General features: G+C 38.6%; 1 protein-coding gene across 1 annotated transcript in view; it reads right to left on the reverse strand.

Moving 5' to 3' along the window:
* Hdgfl3 (HDGF like 3) overlaps positions 1 to 19,938 on the reverse strand; it is a 55,672-nt gene that overhangs the window by 24,929 nt on the left and 10,805 nt on the right. The window lies entirely within an intron of this gene.

Below are 19,938 nucleotides of genomic sequence, written 5' to 3' on the forward strand. Positions count from 1 at the left end.
AAAAAAAAAGAAAAGAAAAAAGAAAAAAAAAATCCAAGTCCATGTTTTGTTGACCATATACTCCTTGTATATGGTCAACCTCCTAATGGCTCCCCCCACCCCAGAGAAGCTGAGTTCTTCTCCACCTGCACCCCCTGCCAGAACCCATCAACTGTGGAGAGCTACACCTCAGTATTCCCACACATTTTTTTTAAAGTTCTCTTTGATTGATGGCTTCCTCTCTAGGCTGTCACTTTTTGGGGGGGAAGGGTTGGAGTGGAGGTAGAGGTTGTCACACCATCTTGTCAGCCCTACTGGGTGATAACCTGCTCCTCTATCAACCACGCTGACTAGTCTCCAGTTCTACTGTGCATGCACCATTCAGATCCTCCATCTTTCCTACCTCTCTATCACATATTAATCATAGTGGCATTGAAAGCTATAGTATAGGTCACACAGTATATACCCTTTTGTCCAAATATCTTTACATGCAAATGTTTGTTGCAATGAGTTGTTGGTCTGATTCAAAGTCTCTGGCTTCTGCTACCCAATCACTACTGAATCCTTGTTGAGACTCCTCTCTAATATCCTGCTATTGACCAAAGTCATTGATATACTGTGGCTATGCTTCCACAGGACCAGTCCCTTCATGCACTCTAGATGGAATAAATGTTGGGGTGGGCCAACTCAAAACCTTAGATCGGAGCCAGGGTGGTAGCTGAGTTGGTCAGCATGGGCCTCTGCCAGCGGTGGCTGGTTAGGAGGCGGAACCAGCCCTCCTGCCCATGCCATCAGTGCTGTCCATGTACTATTTATTTGCTTGTTTGTTTGTTTATTTTATGAATATCAGTGCTCTATCTGTATGTACACATGCATAGCAAAAGAAGGCATCAGATCACAGATGGTCATAAGCCACCATGTAGTTGCTGGGAATTAAATTCAGGACCTCTAGAACAGCAGCCAGTGCTCTTAACCACTGAGCCATCTCTGCAGCCCCCCTAAAGCTGTATTTTTTAAAGCAATGACAAATACATATCCCTAGAACATATTTATTTTTTTAAAATAACATTTTAAAGATTTATTTATTTATTTTATGTATATGAGTACACTGTAGCTGTACAGATGAGTTGTGAACCTCCATGTGGTTGTTGCAAATTGATTTTTTTTTTTAGGACCTCAGCTTGCTCCAGTCAACCTATCTCGCTTGGGTTGGCCCAATTCGCTCTAGCCCAGAGATATATTTATTATTATTCATAAGTACACTGTAGATGACTTCAGACACACCAGAAGAGGGCATCAGATCTCACTATGGATGGTTGTGAGCCACCATGTGGTTGCTGGGATTTGAACTCAAGACCTTCAGAAGAGCAGTCAGTGCTCTTACTTGCTGAGCCATCTCTCCAGCCCCCCTAGAACATATTTCAACAAAGGAAGAGTTATGAGAACTAACTGCATTGTTATGTGAATACTGGTCTAAAACATGGTGAGTTTCTCTCTCCATCCATGGAACCCTTAAAGATGCACATTTATTATTTCACTTCCATGGTCCAGAGTCTACAGCTTTTTGTTGCATATATCATTCCTAGTTGTGTACAGGAACCATTTCTGGGATTTTTAAAAAGAAAACAAGTCAGCTCTTCTCAAGACCTACCAGACTTTATATACTGCTGAGGCTGAAAACTTCAGATAGGATGAGGCCTGAATTTCTTAGATTACTTTTAAAAATGATCATTCATCTTCTCATATCATGACTCAACAACATGAAACTACATGGAATTATTTATAAGCATGCTATTTTTAATTTTTTGTTGTTGTTGTTGCTGTTGAGACAGGCTTTACATTGTAGCTAAAGGTAGCTTGGAACTTGTAGCCCCCAGCCATCCTGCTACCTGCAATCCTCTAGCCTCTGCCTCCAGCATGCTGGGATTACAGATAAGCACCAGCATGCCATTTTTGCTCACATTCTTCTCTGATGGCTGAACTTCCCATCTTCCAGAGACACGTTGTTCAATTACAAAAATGATTATTTGTTCATAATAACAAAATAAGCTATAAGACATCCTCAGCAATTTCCAAACATGCTTATATAGAAATGGTTTCTAGTTATAATTCAGCTTTCCAATTGTAATTTGAACATTTTTAACCCTTGCAGTCACAAATGAGTTCTGAAACTTAAGATATAGTAACATGGTAAGTCCACCTGTTGGCCATGCTTTTCTCTGGAAGCTAGTTATGGATGCAAGTCATGACTCTGTCACTTACTGGCTGTGTGATCTTGGCTAGTTACTCAACTGCAGTTTCTTTTTCTCTTCACAAAACACATATTGTTGTTATGACTATAAAGTGAAAGGTAGTTTAGAATCCCTAACACCAGGTGCTCAATAAGTAAAATTATAGGTAATTATTATTACTATCAACCTGTGAAATTTTCTAGGGACCATGTCTTCATTTTGCGCTTGCACATGTGGCACATAACAGGTCTGAGGAGAACAGCAAGTGCCTTTCTTCAATAGCTTTCCACCTTATTTTTTGAGACATGGCCTCTCCCTGATCATGAAGCTTATTAATTCCACTAGGCTGGACAGCCAATGAGCTTCAGGGATCTGCCTCTTTCTACTCCACTAAGATCTAAACTAAGGCTCTCAGGATTCCCTACCAATAGTCATTTTCCTAGGCACTGTAAGACTAAGCGTATTTAAAATTTTATCCCTAATACCACTGATTAAATATGGTTTGAGAATACCCTTCAATGGTTCATCTTTTGGAAGACTGTAGTGTAGTGATGTTAAGAAGCCATGGTACCTCTTTTTGGAGCTAGGGAGGTTGTCCTGGAAGAGATTACAGTTGTTCTCATAGGCTCCCTCAGCTAGTCTCCTAAATTACTCTGTCATTTCCTATCTTTCTTTATAGTATTTCCCTCTTGATACATTTCTACCATTATGTAATCACTCACCACAATATGATGAAGGGAGGGGTCCTCACCAGAACTGGTGACATGCTGTCTAGACTTACAGCATCCACCCACAAAATGACTAATTCATTTATCTAGGTATGGCAAATAGTGGTTATCAATCATCATTGTCATAATGGTTAAAAAAAAAAATCTTATGACTTTGTTAAGAAAAAAACCAAAAACAAATACTTGGTGTTCATAATTGAGTACAATTATAAGTATGTATTTTTAAAGATAGGAACTAAAAATATAAACATTTAAATGTGAGGTCAGTGTGGTATTAAAGGGGAAAAATTCTCCTTCAATTTCCCTGTTGTCATATTTGTAGACATAAATCTTTCTACCAGAGGACTGTAATTGTCATTACATAAAGAGAGTTTCTTGTATTTCTTTCCTGTTGCTCTTGTAATCACACCCTAAAGATCAAAACAAACCATTTCAGTGTGCAAAAGACTGCATCAAGTTTATTTCTGAAAATCAAAAAATTTTATGACCACATTGTTTTATAACATGTTCCAAAATTAGTCTGCAGACTAAACAATCTTGAAGCTTGTCAACACATATTTTAGGTACTGGACAACAGAGAGCACAGGGCTACAGTCTCCAGGAATCAGTGTTTTAAGAAGCTGCCAGGGCACTTTAACACATACTGTATGATTTGTTAGCTTGTGGCTCTTGTAGATGAGCTGTAGTGTTTGTATTTACAAGAAAGTACTCTTAAGGCTTTTTGTATTTAAGATACAAAAATTCAAGATTGCAAAAACGTATCAATGCAAGCTTGTTTTCCTAATTCCTTAAGGAAGTACTGTTAAATATGTAGCCTTTTAGAAATATTTTTTAGTTTATGTATATGAGTTACACTGTTGCTGTTTTCAGACACACCAGAAGAGGGCATCCAATCCCATTACAGATGGTTGTGAGCCACCATGTGGTTGCTGGGAATTGAACTCAAGACTTCTGGAAGAGCAGTTAGTGCTCTTAACCACTAAGCCATTTCTCCAGACCCCTAGAAATATTTTTTATAGTATCTGGAAACTCACAAATGTTTAAAAGACAGTAATCAAATTCAAGAAGTCAAAGTAAATTATGGAACAGATCAGACTGCTCTGATATAAGAACAGCTATCTGTCTGAACAGAATCACTATGGTGTGTAAGATAAGCAAATATTTTGCTATTTAAAATAAAATGGATTTGTTTTCCTGCCATGACATTAATTAACTCTGAACTTTAAAATTTTCTTACACTAGTGTGAAGCTAATATTTCCACACAATATTTAAAATTAAGGAGACTATAAACAAATTACAATTCTGAGAATTTTGTGTTTTTTCTCTGTAGGTCTCACTATGTAGCCCATACTGGCTTCAAACTTGCCTTCTGAGTGCTGAGAGTATAGGCACCCTCTACCACACTTAGCTCTTCATAACTATCTTTCTGTGTATACAAGCATGCACACCTCTGTGGAGGCCAGCAGGCCACTGGGTGTCTTCCTCTATGGCTCTGGTCTACCCCTTTGAGGTAGGAGCTCTTATTTGGGGAAAGGGGTAGGAAACAGTGATTCCTCTGCCCTATCTCCATGCTGGGGTTACAGTACAACTTGTTACACTTGTCTTTTTGTGGGTACTAAGGGTGTACATTCAGGTCCTCATGACTGTCCAACAACTCTGACCTGCTGAACCATCTCCTCACTTTGAAAATGTAACAACAATTACTTTCTGCCTATCAGTCATAATTGCTAGTGTTTAAGGACCCCTCCTCCCCAGCATTAAACTGAATTAACTAAAAGAGGCTCTTTAGTCCACTGGAGATGTGGGAGACACAGCAGGGGGTCTGCTGCAGAGCTGGGGTTAAGACTGGTTTTGGAGGAGCTGAGAGGTGAACATCTGCCGTTAGCCAACTTGCTTCTCTGATCAGAGAGGCCTATGGGTTCCCGGGAGTGCCTGCTGGAGTTGGGGGCTGGGATAAGGCAACAGAGATATGGTTAGGAGGGGAAGATCTGTGTGATCCACTAGAGATGAGGGTAGGGGAAAAGGGAGGCCTCAGCAAATGAACTGATGCAGAGCTAAGGTAGGGAGTAGACTCAAAGCAATTCCTTTAAAATCAGATACAAGATAAGGCTGTCCACTCTACCTATACCTATTCAATATAATACTTGAAGTCTTAGCTAGAACAGTAAGACAAGAGGATACAAATTGGAAAGGAAGGGGGGATACTTAAGAAAAAAAGAAGTATCTTTATTTGATATATATGTAATATGATAATATACATAAATGACCCTAAAAGTTCCCCTGTGGAATTCCTACAGCTGATAAATACTTTCAACAAGTTTTTCAGCTGATAGCCATTTTTAGCTGGATACAAAATTAACTCACAAAAAACAGTAGCCCTATATCCAAATAACAAAGAGATTGTGAAAGAAATCAGGGAAATAATATCTTTCATATTCTCCTCAAAGAATATAAACTATTGGGTAACCCTAACTAATCAAGTGAAATTTTAAGAAGATAAAAATTTTAAGACATTGAAAAAAGAAATGGAAAAAGGTATTAGAAGATGGAAAGAAAATATTTTCAACCAATAGTGCTAGTCAAAATGGACAACTGAATGTAGAAGAATGCAAATAGATCCATTCTTATCCCCTGCAAAACTCAACTTTTGATCAAATGGATCAAAGACCTCATAATCAAACCAGAAACCTGAACCTAATAAAAGAGAAAGTGGGGAATAACCTTGAACTCACTGGTACAAGAAAAGACTTTCTGAACAGAACACCGTTAGCACAGGCATTAAATCAACAGTTAACAAATGGGACTTCATGAAGCTGCAAAGCTTCTGCACAGCAAAGGACACTGTCATTCAGACAAAGCAATAGCCTACAGAATTGTAGAAGGTTTTTTTACCAACTACACATCTGATAGTTAATATCCAAATTATATAAAGAAATAAAAAACATAGCTATCAAGAAAATAAATAACCCAATTAAAAATGGGATACAGATCTAAACAGAATTCTCAAAAGAAGAAATTCAAATGGCTGAGGAATGCTTAATGAAATGTACAACATCCTCAGCTGTCTTAGCTGAGGATTACTATCATCTTAGCTAGGGTTACTATTGTGATGAAACCATGATCAAAGCAAACTGGGGAGGGAAGGGTTTATCCCTTCCACATCACTGCTCATCATCAAAGGAAGTCAGGAAGGGACTCAAATGGCAAGAACCTGGAGGTAGGAGCTGATTCAGAAGGCATGCAGGGGTGTTACTTACTGACTTGCTCAGCTTGTTTTCTTATACTTCCAGGGCCACCAACCTAAGAATAGCACCACCACACAATGAGGTGGGCCCTTCCCTGTCAATCAATAATGAAGAAAATAACCTACAGCCTTGATCTTATAGAGTCATTTTCTCAATTGAGGTTCCCTCCTTTCAGATAATTCCAGCTTCTCTCAAGTTGATATAAAGCTAGCCAGCACATTAGAAAATGAAAATCACAACTTGGAGACTTCACACGCCTCAAAATGACTAAGATCAACAAAACAAGTGACAGTTCATGATGGTGAGGATGCAGAGTAAGAGAAACACTCACCTACTGCTGATGGAAGTGCAAACCTGTACAGCCACTATGGAAATCAGTGTGGCAGTTCATCAGGAATATGAGAATCCATCTACCTTAAGATTCAGCTATATCAGTCTTGGTTATAGACCCAAAGGACACTCTGTCCTCTTACAGAGACATCTGCTCAAACGTGTTCATTGCTGTTCTATTCAAAGTAGCCAGGAATTATAAATAACTTAGATGTCCCCCAACAGAGGAATGGGTGAAGAGAATGTGGTACATTTACAAACTGGAGTATTACTCAGCTGGTAAAAAAGTGGCATCATGAAATTTCTAGGCAAATGAATAGAACTAAAAAAAGAAAAAATCACCGTAAGTGAAATATCTCAGACCCAGAAAGACAAATATGGTGTGCATTTGCTTATAAGTGGATATTAGCTGTTAAGTGAATGCTAACCAAGCTACAATCAGAAGAATCAGGCTACTTATAATGTAAGAGACTAGACGAAACAAATAGATCTCACTAGGAAAAGTGAAAAGAATATATAGCTACAGTGGGGAAAGTGAGCAAAAACAGGATGGATCAAGTGGGGAGACAGAAGAGGATGAAGGAGGGAATCGGGGAGAGAGCTAATATTAAAGGCCATCTGAGGGTAGTGTGGAAACCTACTACAGTAGAAGCTTCTGAAATATTTACATATATGAATGTGAGATAAATTGCCAAATAATGGGAGACAGAGCCCTAACTAGATATCTCTTGTCACCAAATGAAGCTTCCAGTACCAGGATTGGGTTACATCTAAGTTGTTGGCCAAAGGCATTCTGTGAGAATCTCTAAACGGCCCAGGTTGCTCTCCACACACTGATGGCAAGGCCTTACTGCTGAAGACAACACCTACAACTCACTGAAGGTGGAGAAGTTGAACTGGTGCCTAAGCCTTAAGTTCAGTGTTCCAGTGTATTTGGCACATGAAGGTACTCTGCATGCTACCATCAGAAATGTAAACACAAACCCAGCTATGAAATCTTGCAATGATGTCCTGCCTGTAAAGTATGCTATTGTGGGGAGCTGCAGCTGCCACCATATATATATATACACACACATATATATGATATATACATGTATGTATATATGCATATATATACATGTATGTATATACATATATGTATATGTATATATATGTATATATATATTGAACACCTGGTCTCCGGCCAGAGCAGAGAGCATTGAGATAAACAAGCCTTAGTTGGAAAAGCTGTGTGCCTCCAGTTTATAATGCAAGCTGGCATGATTTCTTGTAGCCTATTATGCTTTGCCACGTAGCTGATGCTGATTGGGACCAGGGAAAGTATTTAACCCACAAGGGCTGGGGGCTGGAGAGAGATTAGGAGTAAGTATATAGAGAATAGTAAGTAAGATGATAGATAGGAGTAAGTATGTAGAGAGATTAGGAGTAAGTATATAGAGAATAGTGAGTAAGTATGTATAGATAGGAGTAAGTATGTAGATATAGAAGTAAGATGTATGTAAGAATAGGAGTAAGTAAGATGTAAAGATAGAAGTAAGATGTAAGGATAGAAGTAAGATGTAAGAATAAGAAGTAAGATGTATGTAGTAAGATGTAGGGAATAGGAGTAAGTAGGAAATAGGAGTAAAGTAAGAAGAAAGTAGAAAGATGTAACTAGTAAGATGTAAGAAGATATAGAAGAATGTAAAAGAAGCTAGCTAGAGAAGAAGTAAAAATGAAGGTTCCTGATTAAACTGCATGGAGAAGAGCTCGTTGTTGCCTCCTTATTTCCGTAGGACGGAAAAAGGCGCCCGACATGCTATGGCAATGGTGGCACAAAGATTGTAGAAGCAACCAACCAATATCTGATTTGATTTAAGACACACTCCATGAGATAGAACCCATATTCACTGCTTGGGTGACCTGGGACTAGATAGCCCAGGGACCTAGGGTGAAACCAACTATATATATATATACATACATATATATATGTGTGTGTATGTGTGTGTGTGTATGTATGTAAGTATATGTATATATATGTCTGTATATATATACACACATATATATATTTGTACACACACACACACATATATATGCATGTACAACAAAATGACTCCTAACTGAGTGAAAAAAAAAGAAAGAAAAAGGAAAAGAAAGGACATGACTACTCCTAGATATGGTAAAGGAGGTTTACTATAGGCAAAAGGGAAAACATGGTCAGAGGCAAACATTCTCTGAGAGTTCCGAATGGACATGACTAGAATGAGCTGTGCCATGTAGGGAGAGGAGGACTGGAAGGAAGAGGGGAGAAAGGATCCAGGTGCAGCAGCCAGAGGCCCAAAGGTACAAAGAGAACAAGCATGTAACCTAAATGGTTGGATTATATAGGAAAGAGCATCCCAAGAGAGTTCAGGGTAGAGGGTGGGGAACGCCAGAAAGAAGATCCCTATAACATGTAAGGACTGGGGGATTGCAGGGAGAAGCTGGTGGCCAGGTTCATTATGACTAGGCACCTCCATCATTTGTCCTAGGTTTGAAACCTAACACTAACGATATTCTGCTATACTTGTACACCAGTGTCTTGCTCAGTCATCATAAGAGAAGCTCCCTTCTGCAACAAACAGATGGGGACAAATACAGAGATCCACAGGCAGACATTAGAGAGTGAGAGACCTTGGAACACTTCAACCCTAAACAGGATGTCTCCATCAAATCCCTCCTTTTGGGGTTCAGGGAACCCAGTGGAAGAGGAGGCAGAAAGAATGTAAGAGCCAGAGGGGGTGGAGAACATCAGGAGAACAAGGCCCTCTAAACCAAAATGTTAAAGCTCACATGAACTCACAAAGATGGAGGCAGCATGCACAGGTTTGCACTAGGCCCTTTGAGTATATATTATGGTTTCCAGTTTAGTTTTCTATGGATTCCTGTGAGTGTAAGTGAGTGGGACTGTTTCTTGTGCCTTCTCTCAGCCCTTTTCCTTTTGCTTGCTAACACAATCCCTATGCGTTAGAATTTGTTTTATTGTATTTTAGTATGATTTTTTTTTAAAAGAATCTTTATTTCTAGAAACTTTAACCTTCTCTTTTCCAGGTCCCCAGGCAGGATACTTAGCAGGTTCTTATCCAGCAAAAACTCTCCTAACCATAGAAGATTTATTATATATTTATTATAAGTACACTGTAGCTGTCTTCAGACACACCAGAAGAGGGTGTCAGATCTCATTATGGATGGTTGTGAACCACCATGTGGTAGCTGGGATTTGAACTCATGACCTTCAGAAGAGCAATCGGTGCTCTTACCCGCTGAGCCATCTCCCAGCCCCTCTACAGTATATTTTAATAGGGAACCTAGTTCTGATTTTCTAGTGCCCTCTCATTAAAAATTATAAATAAGCAGGGCAGTGGTGGTGCATGCCTTTAATCCCAGTACTTGGGAGGCAGAGACATGCAGATTTCTGAGTTTGAGGCCAGCCTGACAAATACAGAGATCCACAGGTAGACATTAGAGAGTGAGAGACCTTGGAACACTTCAACCCTAAACAGGATGTCTCCATCAAATCCCTCCTTTTGGGGTTCTACAGAGTGAGTTCCAGGATAGCCAGGGCTACACAGAGAAACCCTGTCTCAAAAAAACAGACAAACAAAACAAACAAAAAAACTTTAAATGAAGATAAGCACATGAAGTTAATTATTTAAAACACTTGTACACTCAGGTTACAAGATATGAGACAATTTGCAACCCCCCTTTTTGATGTCACATAAATATTGTCATCTTTTTGTTTTATCTAAATATACCTTTCCAATTTGGGGCTATTTTTTGCTTTCTATTCTCTTTGTTAAGTCAGTCTCTTATAAGGGTTATACTGTTGGATTTTACTAGTCCAAATAAAAACTTATGATGTACCTTTTAAACATTAGTCTTTTTTATATGTATCTTTTCCCCTGTAAATTATAACTTAAACACCTCATTTAAAATTCCATCAGCAGTTAAATTATCCCAAAGCACAATATTTATCATAATCTAAAATAAGATATCTATTGCTTTCTTCTTACCCTGCTCTCCCTTCCCAATCTTTATTAGCCTGCCCCTTCCTCTTCATCGGGTTTCAGAGTTTGGTTTAATAAATTAGTTAGCAACCACTTTTCTTGTTAGTGACATTGAGGGTAAACAGTCCAAATGAAAGAAGGCAAATATCACAGGTCAGGGTCAAGACACAAAGCTACCTGAGTGTCAGGTTTAGCTGAAGATCTAAAATGAAAAACAGTATATATTACAAAAAGAGGTAAATAATCACCCACTGGACAAGAATGCAGTAAAACATCCATGTAGATTTTATTTTACTCTACGCACCAAACAGAAAGGGTGAGAGGGAAAGAGCTGGAGAAGATTCATTCTGGTATACTGGGACTCTCTTTTCCCAAGGACTTCAACCTACAGAAAGATCCCTTGAGAGCCCACGTCTTCTAGATGTTTGGGTGACTTAAATCTGTGAAATCTTTGAGAGAGGCTACAGACAGAATCATTTGGTTTTTCTGATGGCAGCATGAAATTAAGGGAGACTGCCAGGAATTCCTGTAAATAACATCAAGCTCCATGATTCACCTGCAAGAGGCAGTATGAGATCTCTAAACTCCTGTTCAGGAGGGCCAGCTGGAGGTAGGTGACAGCAGGGAGGGACAAAAGCTGATAACACCAGAAGATGACCAAGGGAAAGACCACCTAGAGGATGTACACTTATCTGTATTAAGGAAATTAAAAACGAGATAATCCCAGGAATGTTGCTGGTATGAGAATTGTGGGTTGCTTTAAAAATGGTGCCTACTGGGCTGGTGAGATGGCTCAGCGACTGCTCTTCCAAAGTTCCTGAGTTCAAATCCCAACAACTACATGGTGGCTCACAACCACCCATAATGAGATCTGACGCCCTCTTCTGGTGTGTCTGAAGACAGCTACAGTGTATTTATTTATAATAATAAATAAATCTTTGGGCCGGAGCAAGCAGGGACTGAGCGAGCGGGGTCTACTGGAGTAAGCGGGGTTGACTGGAGCAAGCAGAGGTCCTGAAAGACAATTCCCAACAACCAGATGAAGGCTCACAACTACCTGTACAGCTACAATGTGTACTCATATACATAAAATAAATAAATCTTTAAAAAAAAATAGTGCCTAGTACAAGACAAAGACCTGGGATAATAGAGGTGCCTAAGAATCAAGGGGGGTAACTTTAGCTGTGACTCACAACTTTGGGGATATGAAGCCTGAAGAGGCTACGCCATGGAGCCAGGCGGGAACCACAGTGGAGCAATAGAGACACCAATCCATCCACAAAACTTTCAACTCAAAATTTATCCTGTCTACAAGAAATGCAGGTACATGGGATGGAGCAGAGACTGGGGGAATGGCTAACCAATAACTGGCCTAACTTGAGACCCATCCCATGGACAAGCACCAATTCCTGACACAATTAATGATAGTCTGTTATGCTTGCAGACAGGAGTCTAGCATGGCTGTCCTGAGAGGCTCCACCCAGCAGCTGACTCAAACAGATGTAGACACCCACAGCCAAACAGTGGCTGGAGCTTGGGGACTCTTATGGAAGAATAGGAGGAAGGACTGCGGGCCCCAAAGGGGTAAGAACTCCACAGGAAACAAATAGAGTCAACTAACCTGGATCCTTGGGGCTCTGTCTGAATCACCAACCAAAAAACATACACAGGCTGGACATAGGCCTCCCTGCACATATGTAGCAGATGTGCAGCTTGGTCTTCATGTGGGTCCCAAACAACTGGAGTAGGAGCTATCCCAAAAGCTGTTGCCTGTACATGTGATATGTTCTAGCTGGACTGCTTTGTCTGGCCTCAGTGGGAGAGCCTCAGAGAGACTTGAAGAACCAGGGTTGGGGGGGGGAGTGGCACAGGGATAACCAGAGGGTGCCCCCAGCTCAGAGGAGAAAAGGGGGAGCAGAGAAAGGGTTGTGGGAGGGGTTGACTGCGAGGGAGGAAATGAGTGAGATATAAGGTGAATATGTAGAAAAATAAAATGGTGATAGTCATTGTTTTGTGTAAAATCTCCTTCCTACAGTACAAGTTAGATCTAGTTACATACTAGTAATGAGTAAAACATGACAAACATCATTGGATGTCATTCTAAGGTTAATTAGACAATGACTTTTGTTGTGCTATGGACTGATATTTTAAGCCTGCAAGGCATGGGGTACAGGACAGCCTCTGACTAACAGCTATGAAGAAGTGAACTCCTAGCTTGGTGGTGGTGGTGTACACCTTTAATCCCAGCACTAGGAAGGTAGAGGTAGGTGGATCTGAGTTTGAGAGCAGCCTGGACTACAGAGCAAGTTCTAGGACAGCCAGGGCTATACAGCAAAATCCTGTCTTGAAAAGCAAACAAACAACTAACAAACAAAGACAAGGAAAAAAAAAAAAGAACTCTTTAGATCAACAAACCAAAAGAACCTGAATTCTTCCAACTGCTCATGTGTCTAAAAGTGGATCCATCCTGTACTGAGCCTTAAGATTGTGCTCTTCTGAAGACACAGAGCCAAAGGACCCACATCTACAGAAATTATTAAATAATGTGTGCTGTTTTAAACTACTAAATTTTAGAGTAATCTGTTATTATGAAGGTATTTAATTTGGAATGGTAACATTATAACAGATTAGTTAATAATATAAAAACAATTAGGGAGTAATTAGAAGAAATTGCAAAGAATTCACAAGCAAAGAATTAGCTTTAAAGAGTTGGCAAGTCCAGGCAGCAGAAACACCAGCTCCCAGGTATTAGTCAAGCATACTTAAGAATGTTCAACAGCAGAGGAGCTTAGCACACAGAAGAAAGCCCAGACCTCAAGACTCTGTACCCAAACAAACCCAAAAACACTCTCCTGCCATTTCTGCCTCTCTTCCACTGAGGTGGCTGAAGGCTGAAGAATATGGCTGCTAAGGATGTGGGGGAAGGGGTCTATAAGGTAGGTACGGGCAGAAATACTAGTTGATTCCTTGCCTACTGTAATAGGTCACTATTCAGGAGGCATGGACAAATTACTTTAGAAGGAGAGCTGAACATAAAATTCAAAGTTTCCAATCATTACACAGAATTGGCTATATTAATTATTGATTTCTGTGTGTTAAACTAGAACTGACTTCAGGACTTTTCATTAGCAGACCTTACTGAAGGTGACAGAGACAAGGTCAGCATAAGTAGAAACAAAACACAGCTTCAACAGAGCAAAGGGAGAAAACAGAGAAGTCTCATCAGTTGAATTATAGCTCAACACCAAATTAAGGACATAAGAGAAAACTAACACGGTTAGATACAACATTTTATGAATGGTAGTTGGCAAACACACAAGGTACTTAACATACTGCCAGGTATTAGTTTATTTCCATTTAAAATTCAAAGTAAATAATAATTTACATATTTCTTCTCTAAAACCTAACAGTATGTTACTATGTCTACTAAACAAATATATTTAACAGTAGAGGATATCAGATAATTGTGTTCACAATTTATACTCAATTAAGCACTGCTAGTTATTTGTGAATTTAATTATTAAACTGTTCCAGTTTGTTGTTAACAAACATTGTTAACAAACAAAAATAATAACATTTCTGTATAATTCTCACAAGTAAAATAATATGAATTGAACCTTGACCAATGTAAGGATTTTTTCCATCTAAAACAACACTGAAAGCTTAATAAAGAGATAGTGAGTACTTACCAACTAGCACTTTATCTTTAAAATTAATTATCTCTAAGATTGTAATTGTGATGACTATCTGTTTGCATCTTCTACATGTGTGCATCCATACTACATAAAGGGACATGTTTGGTCATGGAGTTCCTTTTTCTTTTTAGAGACAGGCTTACTTTCCTATCTTCTCCTAGACTTGCTCACTCCCAGGTGAATACTATTTACAACAAAGTGTGCTTTTCTCCATTTCTATGCACATAACCATAAGCAAATGATTCAGGCAGTATTGGGCTGGCTTCTGGGGGAGGGGTGGAGGGAAGATACTGTTCACACACAAAGAAACAGAAGGAATTTTATTTTATAAAATGCTCTTCATTATGAAAATTCTTAAAATTGGCATAGACCAATTAACTTTTTAAATGACTAATAAAAGAATGATTATATAACCTATACATTCACCTTCCTCTAAGAGATGGGTATGTACCTTGTTTTTCAGGGCCTTTTATCCTACATTTAGGTAACAATCTCAATGAAATAAGATTGCTATCACTTTGTTGGGTAATAGCTAAAATTGTTTTCAACAGTGCTGTAGTAACTCAGACTTCCACTGAAGTATAAAAGTAGCCTCCTTTTCCATCTTTGATATATTTGGATGTTACTTTTCTTTTATATTTGCATTTTTTGATTGATGAGGAAGGTTAAACATCTGTTTAAAGATAGCTTTATTGGCCATTATAACATTATAATTTGCCCTTCAGCAAATTGCCTGTGCATATCATTTTTTTCATTTCCCTACAGAATTGTCTTTTTTATCATTCTCTAACATATCTTAACCCTACATTTGTTTTTTTTTTTTTTTTTTTTTTTTTTTTTTTTTTTTTTTTCAAGACAGGGTTTCTCTGTGTAGCCCTGGCTGTCCTGCAACTCACTCTGTAGACCAGGCTGGCCTCGAACTCAGAAATCCGCCTGCCTCTGCCTCCCAGGTGCTGGGATTAAAGGCGTGCGCCACCACTGCCCGGCCCAACCCTACATTTGTTATTTCCTTAGTACATATCATTCCCAAGACAATCAATGTCTTTGGAGACATTCTCTTTTTTGAATTCCAGGATATCGATATCAATCAATCACTAAAATCAATCTCTCTCTCTCTCTCTCTCTCCCTCTCTCCACTCTCCCTCTACACAAACTACCTCTTCTCATGAGTCGCCTCTATTTTCACTTACTCTATTAGTGATCTTTATGGCTTTAAATGTCATCTATAAGTTGATGAGTCACATTTTGTAAATGCCCAAATACCAGAGTTTTGTAAGACTCTGATGGCATATGGCCTAACCTGCTGATCAATGCATAAGGAAATGGCATCACCGTCTACTCAGATGTTTCCTACCAGACACTGGGCAGACCCTTGTTGGTGTAATCTTCACAGGCATTGCACCTTGGTCATCACTAACTTCTTCCAATTATCTTGCTAAGAAACATCTCCAAACTAAGCCACTTCTTTCCAAGCCCACTGTTGTCCTAGTCTTTGTTAGTCATGTAAGGCCCACACTTGTACAAGCCTCCTAAAAAGGCTCTTTCATTCAACATCCCCAATCCTTACCCTCCCCAACTGTACACCCAGCTTTCAATTCCCCAGTTCCTAAATAGAAATCAGATTGCCATTGCCTGCTCAAAATTCTCCAATGACTTTGTACCAGTTACGAAATTCTAAATAGGCTATAAAATCTAAAAGCCTACATATTAAGGCATTTTTTTGGTCTACCTTGCAGAACTCATCTCCTGTGTCTTTTTATCAAAAGGAGAATCTTTATGAGTCTCACTCGTCTACTTACTCCTTCTTGACTATTCTAACCTCACTGTCACTTTTCCTTCAGGGAGTTGTATGGATTCCTGAATAATAAACTCTGCTGAAACAATAGCATTTGCTGCAAGTTCTTCCCTTTGTCATGAAGACACATATGCTCCCTCTCCCTGTCCTCAGCTCAGCATTAAGCACCCTCTTAGCTTGCTTGATCTCCCATTCTCTCATGGTTACATTAAATTACATGTGATTCTGCTTGCTGGCTTATCCATAAATGCCTTCTAACCAAAACATCTCACAAGGACAGAAACATTTTCATACCATTTCTTATTTAATCTCTAGCACCCAGAACAAGGTGTAGTGTGATGGCTAATCTTGGTTGTAAGCTAACTAAATCTGATCTGGTATCAGCCAAGAAGCTGGACACACCTGTGGATTGATTGGATTACCTGAGGTACGAAGGCCTATCCCAAATCTGGACCACATCTTTGGTGGAAGCCCAGGTAAAAGGACATGGAAGAAGGAAGCTTTGCTTTTTGACCAGTTGTCCGCACTCTACAGGCAAATTATCCTGCGGGCGAGGCCCTCCTTCACTAGTGTTAGCAGTTGCTTCTTCAGGATTCCAGCATAGACTGCAGACCAATAGCTCTCTAGGATTCCTTGGAGACTCTAGCACCAGTTTGAGACTGCTGAGACATCCTGTCTCATAGGATGAAGGACTACTGTATCCTTGGCCTACTGGGAAAAATCCATTATTGAATATTTGGATAACAGCATATAAGGTGTGTGTGTGTGTGTGTGTGTGTTTCATTCTACCAACTAAGCTACATTCCTAGTCCTCTCGAAGTGGGAATATATGTGCCGTGGAAATTATAGATGCTGAGTCAGAAAGCATGCAACATTCTACTTCACAATATAAATTGTTTTCCAAAGTGGATGGACCCTTATACAATCCATCAGTTGTGTTAAATAATCTCTTTTGAGTTACATCATCAGCAATTTATGATACTTACAAATTTCTTAATTTCTGGCAATCCCACAGCAATACTAATTTGCATTTCTGTGAGCACTTTTATAAACTTAAGATACTATGTATTTCTTCAATGAAATGGATATTCATGCAGCTTTGCTCATTTTGGTCTTTGTCTACTTGACGCATTAAATACACTCAAGCATTATAGGTTCCATGTAGAATGAGCATCCTTTCCAATCTCATTTACCTTTGCAATTAAATTATGGAATTTTTTTAATTTTTTTTTTCCAGAGCTGAGGACCGAACCCAGGGCCTTGCGCTTGCTAGGCAAGCTCTCTACCACTGAGCTAAATCCCCAACCCCTTAAAAATTATTTTTAATGAGCTCAGATCTACCAATCTCTCCTTTTATAGTTCATCCCCTCTGTCTTCTTGTCACAAAATTCTTCCCTGCTCTTGGGACATAATGATGCTCTCACATACATCCTAAAAACTCTTCACACTTTCACCCAACATTGCTATATGGTGTAAAAATAGATGTTTGGTTTTCATAGATGTTATGACAGTTAATTCATCTGAATATTTGATGTGATATTAATCTTGTCAACTTGATTAAGATTAAATATGCCTAGGAAATTAGTAAAGAACTTCTCTGGGTATGCTTGTGAGGGGATTTTCAGAGATGATTATATTATGAGGCTCTGACCTAATCAACAAATTAATTATTGGAAACTAGTGGATCTGTAGGCTAGCTATAGGAAATGGGTAATTGGAGGCATGCCTTTGAAGGGTATTAACTTGTCCCTGGTCCCACATTGTTCCTCTGCACTAGCTTCTTGGCTACAATGAGTAAGCAGAGTTCTGTTCTATGATGTCCTCTTACTATGATGCTCTACTTCCTTCAGGCACAAACAGAACCAGATGACTATGGATTGAAATATCTAAAGCTGTGAACAAAAATAAATGCTGTTTAAACTGTTTCAGTTATTTGTCAAAAACAAAATAAAATAAAACTCTGAAACAATGCATATGACTACCTAAGCATGTCAGCATCACTTTAAAACACTCCCCTATCCTTAATCCCACAGTTGTCACCTACTGTGGACTGCATCATCTGTGGACCAGTTTCTGAATTCACTTTTTCTGAGTCTAAACTGCCTTACCTTATCTTTACTCTTTGAAAATTTCTGTTTTGCTATCTTATAAAGTCCCATCATTTTAATATTGTTTAGAAACATTCTGTCTTGGCCACCTCTTATTTTTACGTACATTTTGAAGAATAGAAACAAAAAGAAAACATAAATGAAACACATGAGTAAAAATTTTAACAAGATTAAAATGCATTTAAAACATGTGCAGAGACCAATGAGAGAGATACGTTATATAATTTCAGATTTAGGGTTGAAGCAATTATCTTATTTACCTCTGAAAACAGGAACATATGTACTAGAAAATACTAGACAAATGGCAAAAATCACTGAATCAATGCACAAATTTCATAGTCTATCGAATACCTCAAAAATTTAACCTACAGTAGTAAAAATACCATTCTAAGGATTTAATACATCCATCTGCAAAGTATCTCTTTTTAAGGATAAAATATAAACGTAGTTTTTTTGTTATCTTTCAAAAGCTTTAACACAGAAATAAACAAAACAAAACAAAATAAAAATTATTTTGATGGGCATATGCTTTTGACAGAATAAGTAAACAGAAGGAAGGAATTATCAATGTATGTTACAGTTTTAAAGTCACATGATTGTGAGTACTGTGATTAGAAAGCTAATGTCATTATTGATGAGGTAATGTAATGCTAATTAATAAGGTCTGTGTGAGAAGTGTAATGAGCTAAGCAAATAAACCCTTTCTCTATGACTTGCTTTCCACCAGGGTGTTTTATCACAGCAATGGTAAGTAACCCTGATTAAGAAATACTTAATCATAACCTTTTCTATTTGATTTTTGGAGGGTAAGTGGCCATACCTACTAGCCCTCACTAGAATCTGGCCTCTGTCCTAGGACTCCAATTCTTCACTCACACAAAGGAACATTATTTGTCTTTAAAAGTGAAGAGAATTCCGACAACATGGAGGAATCTTGAGAACATTATGCTAAGTGAAATGAGCCAGCCACAATACAAAATGTATAATTCTTATGTGAGATGCCTAGTCAAATCACACGCATAGAGACTGTTGCCAGGATTAGCAGGGAGGAAATGGAAGTCACTGTTAAATGGACATACTTTCATTTTTATAGGAGAAAATAAGTTCTAGATCTAAAGATAGATGAAGGTAATATTATATTACTAAACTGTTCACTTCTGCGTGGTTATTAAGCTGATACGTGCTCTATTAACAAGGAGCTAATGTTGAAAAGCTAAAAGTTCTAGGCCTGAGCCACATAGTGTAAAAAACATTAAATATTAATTTTAATTTTTCCATCAAACACATAAAATTTGTGTTTCTGATAGGGAATTCAAGTCTTTTTTATCTCCTCTTCATGGTAAGACTTTAGGGCAAATTTTAAAAACACTCTCACTGGGCAAAACCTTTGTTTACACAAAGGTCATGCTGCACTCTCAGAACTTAAATGAATTAAGTAGCACACCTCAACCAGCTTTCTCCATTTCTTTTATGTGGATTCTTTTAAACCTTGCCAATTGTGAAAAGACTATGAGATTGGACTCCAGCCAATGGGGAAAGACACAGTCACCACCTGCATTAGAAGAAACTTCATGTGCACTTCCCAAACCCCCATGTTCTTCTGCTTTTGTGAGGCATACCCTCTTGATTAAGAGTCAAGTTCTGCCTTGTTGAGATTCTTCAATTGCAATGGTGGTCTTTTTCTTTGCAACCTTGAACACTGCTCTAATACTAGCAAAGTTCTGTAAACAAGGTATGGTTAAGATGGTTTTATAGTATGTATACTGTACCTTGATTTCTTTTTTCTTTTTTTTTTTTGTAA

This window comes from Mastomys coucha, unplaced genomic scaffold (genome assembly GCF_008632895.1).
Source record: "Mastomys coucha isolate ucsf_1 unplaced genomic scaffold, UCSF_Mcou_1 pScaffold21, whole genome shotgun sequence".
NCBI classification, from domain to species: domain Eukaryota; kingdom Metazoa; phylum Chordata; class Mammalia; order Rodentia; family Muridae; genus Mastomys; species Mastomys coucha.